This window comes from Cannabis sativa, chromosome 5 (assembly GCF_029168945.1).
Source record: "Cannabis sativa cultivar Pink pepper isolate KNU-18-1 chromosome 5, ASM2916894v1, whole genome shotgun sequence".
In the NCBI taxonomy this organism is placed as follows: domain Eukaryota; kingdom Viridiplantae; phylum Streptophyta; class Magnoliopsida; order Rosales; family Cannabaceae; genus Cannabis; species Cannabis sativa.
Window position 1 is genome coordinate 11,868,819 of NC_083605.1, and position 7,070 is coordinate 11,875,888.

Genomic DNA, 7,070 nt, shown 5'->3' on the forward strand with positions numbered 1-7,070 from the left:
ACTATAAATAATTATTAAATAATATTGTCATTTATCATATTTATTAATTGAACCATACAAAGTATCATAATTAACAAATATGCCCCTATAAACTCTTTCTTTACAATTTCGCCCTTACTTAGTGAAAATTTCACAAATAGACATAGTCTAAATTGAGAATTATAATTGATTAATCAAAACCAATTACATGAGTCTTACAAGCAATATTATCTCAACTAGTGCGGGGACCATGGGTCTATATAACCGAGCTTCCAATAAGTAGATCAAGAATTTAGCACTAAAATTCACTAACTTATTAATTCTTTGTTGAATCCACGCATAGAACTTAGAATTGCACTCTCAGTTATATAGAATGCTCTATATGTTCCACCATATAGACACATCATTAGTTATCCATTGTTATAATCCTAATTTGATCACTGATCCTCTATATGAATGATCTACACTGTAAAGGGATTAAACTACCGTTACACCCTACAATTTATTTATTCATTAAAACACTTGACCCCGTATAAATGATATTTCAGCTTATGTGAAATGAGTACTCCACCATTTATGTTCGTTTGGTCAAGCTCGAAGGAGATCATCCTTTGCTTACTATTCTCCAGATAGAAGCTATAGATTCCATGTTTATGATAGCGCTCCCACTCAATTGCACTACCGTGTTCCCAAAATGTACGTATCACCCTGACCTAAAAGTAGGCTTAACTAACAAATCAAAGAACACGAATAGCTTTTCAAGATTGAGTCTAATCATAACAGGATTAAGAACATTTGATCTAGGATCAACTAGGCGATATTGACTTGAATAGATATTACGGTAAGTTTAATAAATCTAAGTCAAAGTTCAATATCGGTCCCTTCCGATGCATACTCCATGCATCCAACCTGAGCTTTACTTTAACCAATGCTCTGGAAAGAACATAGGATTTCTCCAAATGCAAGTAAACTCTTGTTGTAGATTATCATATCAGTAAAATCCTATGTCTGATAAATTTAGGAAACTTTATTCACATAGTCATGTTTACTTTCCAATATGTTGACGCCACAATAAACAGGATCAAGTATGTGAAAAGGGTTTCGGATGAATTCATACATTATGTACATATAATCATGAAATAAATCATGTGAACCATGCAACATTAAATGTTATTTATGATCTATATTAATAAGTAAATCTGATTATATTGAAATGAGTTTTATTTAGGGCATAAAATCCAACAGGATGAACGGGTGATAGCCATTTTAAAAAGAAATTGGAAACAAAAATAAACTAAGAGGGAAAAAACCGTGAGGAATCGTGGCTTTAGTGGGAGTTAAAAAATTTTGGAAGAACAAAAAATGAGAGGAAAAAAACCGTGATGAATCGTGGGTAGTTATGCTTCAACAATGGAGGTTATTGATCTTCAAAAAAAAAAACTGAAAGTCAATAAAAAATTAAATGAAAACAAAAGGAAAAAAGAGAGGGCTGTGATTGGAAGTTGATTGATGGTTGATAGGGAAGCCACACGTGTCTGTGCATGGAATCGATGTGTAAGTGGTATAATTGTAATGAAAGAAAGAGGAAAGGTAAAAATGATGATGTAAGCGTGTAGGGTTTTTTTTGTAATAAATTGTGTAAATTGGATTTTTGTTGTAAAAATTTCTTAATTTTTTGCGGTAATAATACTTAAGTTATAATTATAGAACTTCTGTAGCTACCTAGTTGGTAAGTATTAAGTAAATTACCATGTAGAAATTCCTAATTGGTCCAAGTCATTAAATTTTTATTTTTTTAAAAAATAGTTTTAATATACCAATAAAAAATGATACGTGGATAATGACTTACTATTTAAAGGGAACCAAACATTCAATCTGTTAGGAAAGTTAGGATTTTATAATTGTAGATCATGTTCCCAACAATCTATATTATTAGATTTCTAAAATATAAGTTGTAAGAATCATCTTCTCTAAGAAACTTTAATGAGTGAATCAAATAAACTAATAACATGAGCATGAGTTCATGATTACTCGGGATTCAAGTCGATCTATTATTGATCATTTTTATGATATGAATTAGGTTTTTATAATAAACGTTATGTTTGATAAAGAAAAATTAATTTCATATCGACCTATGTCATATTGTAACGCCCTATTGCTTAGGCCCCCCACAGTGATTTTTTACTTACTGTGCACTCCTTAGCTAATCAGAGAGTTTCTTAACAATCGTGTTAAATTTAAATTTTTAATTAAACTTTAAACTTTATAAATATATATATGTCTGTACAAAAAGTTGGAATCCCGTCTTTAAAATTAACATTCATCTTCAATATACACTTTATAGACATGTCGCTCTACGACTACAAAATGTAGGCCAAAGTCGTCCCAAGATTGAACTCTCCAAGTGTAACCATCTTGATATGTAGAATCATCTCCGAGCTCTGGACTCATCGGTACTCAACCTTAGCCTTTCTTTTACCTACACATGCAAACAATATCTGTGAGTCAACATACTCAGTAAAAAAAGCATAAAGCATAAAACATATAACATAATACTAATTTGTATCTAGCCGTCCATACACATATTTACAAGATTTTAGATGCATCAAGAACGTTTTTAACAGATGTACGGCCTCTGTATCACATGCACTAAGTACTCATCCCATACTAGTGTTGGTAGGGCTAAACTGTACCCCAATTCCAATGAGTGGTGTACCACATGCACTATGTACTCGTCTCATACTAGTGTTGGTAACATTGTCACGTACTCTTTGAACATCATATACTATACCAATGCACTCTGTACCGCTACCGTACTAATGTTAGTAGTATACGAATCACATACACAACACATAATTTGTTGGAAAATTGTTGTGCTCCAATAGAAATATCAAACCAACAAGATTACAACTCAATGACAAATAATACAAAGGACAAAATCACGGATTAAATAATGTAACAACACTAAACAAAATATACACATAAAATAGAGAATATAGAGACGAAGAGAAGAATTACAACTCAAAGTAATAAGCTACACATGAAACACAATATATAAATAACATATATATAAAAGAGATGTGAGAGCAATCTCAACACCACATACACCACAAGTGTATAAAAGGGGAATCGCAAAACTTGAACAAGGTCTTACACCTTTGTCCAAAAGCTTATTTCCCCCTACCATAAGCACTTAGAGAAAAGAAAAGAATGGAAATAGTTTTCTGGATTTATCAAGCTTATAGTGTTTCTAGCAATATGATCTCTTGATAGAAACTTGTTCTCTCCCAAAGTGAACTCAAGACCTCTATTTATAGTGTTTTGAGGATCACATTTGAAAATCAAATCCTTTCATCACATGGCTATTACCAACACTTTAATTGGTTTTTAATGGGATAAAAACGTTGGACAAGAGAGCTGGAAACATGCTCAATTAATTTATGTACGTTTATGAATGTTTTCAAAAACTGGTTCCAGGTGTTCGTAAAACAACCATAAAATAACATAAAAAACAACCATTAAACAGCTATTTCCAGAAAACTTAAAATTTAGTTTTTGTAACTCCTCTTCAATTTAAATCTTCCTCTAACGTCCCAATACTCATTTAAATGATTTAATTGAGTATTGTAACAATTTCTAACAACAAGAAACTTATCCCATTGATTCCATAACTTTCATATGTAAGAACACACTTAATTACATGTGATCCTTAAGTTACAATCTATTTTAGATTTGTAACTCCTCATATGTTACAACTTTTATGTGTATTATTATACTATATATGATATAATACAACATCCAACACATAATATATATTAATCTCATATTAATATATAATATGTCACATTTAAATATTTTAATCTATATTATATTATAACAAATAATATAACATAATTTACATACATACACATATACATATACTTATCTTATGCTAGTCTTACCTCGTTTCTTGATTCAAGTATGCCGGTCAACCTGAATGGAAATTCACGCATTGAATGGAGGCCCTATGTCACAATTACATAAATAGGATAAACAACTTTCTAAAACTTTTTTGGGGACCTAAACTCAAAACTAAAAGTTTCTCTATCGATAAATAACATGGTAAAGCCTTAAATATCAAGGAAACACAAAAAAATGAAATTACGAAAAAACTGCCCAAAAAATGCAAGCCATTTCTGTAAAAACGACAAGCCATTTTTTTTTTGGGCCCCTACTAGTAAAAACGGCAGGCCGTTTCCACAGAAACGGTCTACTAGTTTTTGCTACAAAAAAACAAAGACTCACCAAAACAACTCAAAATAAACTAAGCTCTAGATCAGCTAAACATACCACAATAAACAAGTTCCAAGTGACAGAACCAAAAATAACCTCAATTTGTAAAATTCACCATTGTTCTTGAACTCAAACTTGTTTAACCCAAGAAATAACCAACAAAAACAACTCAATTAAGCTTCAAATAACATGATATGAACCCAAAAATCAAACCCTAAAGGCCACTGGTTCAGACAAAGCCACTTAAAGAAAAAAGTTTCTAGGGTTACCTTAGCTTATCCCTTACAATAGCTTCTGAATTACCTTAAATTCCCAGCTAGAAATGATAGAAAACTGGAGATGAAACCTTGATTCCTTTGGGTTCAAGAAGTGTCGAGAGAGAGAGAGAGGGGGTAATAGATTAATCTTAATTTCTAACTTATCTAAAAGAATAACTTTTAATTAGTAACTTAATTATTTTACTTCAGTTAAGAAAATAAGTCCAAAATGCTAAAATCCACTAAAGGACAAAACCACAAAATTAGACAAAATGACCATTTTGCCTCTTACTTCAAGCTTAGATAATAATATGGCTTAGGAGTAAAATAGTCTGATACCATAACCTCGCCTAACTCCAATATTCAAAAATTAAACTTCTGATTGTCCTACTAGATAAAAGGTTCTAACCTAACCCATGTGACTCTAACGACCATCTATTGCATTTTTCATTGTTACCGAACAAAAATTATAAAAATATTAAAATTTCACATACAGTATAAATAATACACTTAGAGTCTAATTAAATCTTCAGAATTGAAAATTATAATTTTAATGCCTATTTTTTGAAAATAGGACCCACAAGACAAATATCCATATATAATCATAAAATAAAAGTGTTTAATGCTAATTGCCCTACTAATATATTTTCTAAGTATGCGGTTCTTGCACATATATGACCTCTATTATATACAATAATGTCACTTAAATATCATACTACATCAGCAATCTAAATCGAGATTGCTTGCACCAAATAACGGGCATCAGTGAGTGTACTAGCAACCGTTGAATAAAGATTTCATAACTTTAATATGTTGCTGACTGTTTTATTCAGGGATAAGTGACATTAATTCTCCGTACAATACAAGTCATAATCTTATGTATGACTAATAAATTTTCTGATAATTATATATAAATTATTCAATATAAAATATTAATAATTTAACATTCAAGCATATATGAAAATATTAAACTCTTATTTATAAATATAAATATCTTTATAGGCTTTTCAGTGCATAAACCTTAACACAAACATGGCTTGAAAGCTTCGAGTAACAGAAAATAACTGAAAAAAATAATAATTATTTTCTTTTTCTAACTAAGTATGTGAGAGATGATCTAGGATGAACACGTGGCTAAGTTTAATGAGAGATGATCCAACACCTAGCCTGTCACTATAACTCAAAACTAATGATTATAAGCCACCAGGGAGTTCAGAAATTCTCAAAGTTGTATTAGCTAATTCCAATTCTATGCAAGTCCTTACAATGATAAAACTTTCCTAGAGTTATAACTTTTTTCCCATATGAGAGGAATTGTCATCTGTATGCACCTTTTCTATTTTGATATGTCCTTGTGGTACCTTTTCCCTTATGAAAAAATATTTGATGTCTATATTCTTGGTTCTACCGTGATACATGAAATTCTTGTACAACTGTATAGCACTTTGACTATCCAAATTAATCCATGCAATATCTTCAAATAGCTTTAGCTCTTTCATAATCCCTTGAATCCAACCACACTCCTTTATGGCCTCTATAGCTACCATGAACTCAACTTCTGTGGTGGCTAGAGCTATCATAGATAACAATTATGTTTTTTAGCTAACATAATTTCAACACACTAAGAACTGGTAGGTTCAGGTAGATCTTTTGGTGTGTTTGTGATCTGCATAATCTGAATCACTAAACCTTTCAAAACTAACCACTCCAGCTTTTTGTTTATACAAAAGTCCTTCATTGATAGTTCCCACCAAGTATCTCATTAACCATTTCATTGTATGTCAATGATCCTTTCCTGGATTGGCCATATATCTACTAAGACAACTGATACTATGGGAAAAATTAAGTATTGAACATACCATAAGGTACATGATTGACCCTACTACAGCAACATAGGGTATCTTTTCCATCTCTTTCTTTTTGTTCATAGTTTCAGGACTCTGTTTACTTGTGACTTGGTACTGTGATTGTTGGGAATATTTTACCAGGATCTAGATTTACTAACAAGTATATTGATTAACATCCTAAATATGAATTCTCTAAAACAATGAAATAAACACATAGGGGTTTAAGAAAACCTTACATTGGTTGCAGCAGAATATAATGACTCCTTCCGTTCAAGATCTCTAGCCCTTGATTCCTTTATGTAGCAGAGCATTATCAAGATCTGAACCTAGATCTCTTTCTCTCCTTTGGGTTTGGTTACCACCGTCTTACTCACTATGATTGAGTACTTGGCTTGCTATGTGTGGGCATGGCACTCATTCACTCAAGCTTCGAATGGGTGAAGAACAATCAAGGAGGTTTGAAATCACCAAGGAAGAAACTCTCTCATCTAAGTTTGGTTGAATAGTCAAGTTGACATTAATTGGAAAAGTGGATGAGATGAGAGTATTATGTTCCTTTTATAGTGTTTCAACTAGGGCTTAGGGTTGAATTATATGGATTAAAAAAGAATAAAATATTGGACAAAAAACATATGTGGCCGTACACTTCAAAGGGACCCATCTCTAGTTACAATTTTGCCACTTTTTTCAACCACTTATTCTTCTTTTCAATAAT

The 7,070-nt window shown here is 31.4% G+C and overlaps 1 long non-coding RNA gene across 1 annotated transcript; it reads right to left on the reverse strand.

Annotated features, from left to right (window-relative positions):
• Positions 1–2,212: 2,212 nt before the first annotated feature.
• Positions 2,213–6,679, reverse strand: LOC115715652 (uncharacterized). Its single transcript, XR_004011407.2, has 3 exons — positions 4,521–6,679; positions 3,921–3,983; positions 2,213–2,458 (listed from the first exon to the last, which is right to left on the reverse strand). It is a non-coding gene; the product is annotated as an uncharacterized LOC115715652 (long non-coding RNA).
• Positions 6,680–7,070: the final 391 nt, after the last annotated feature.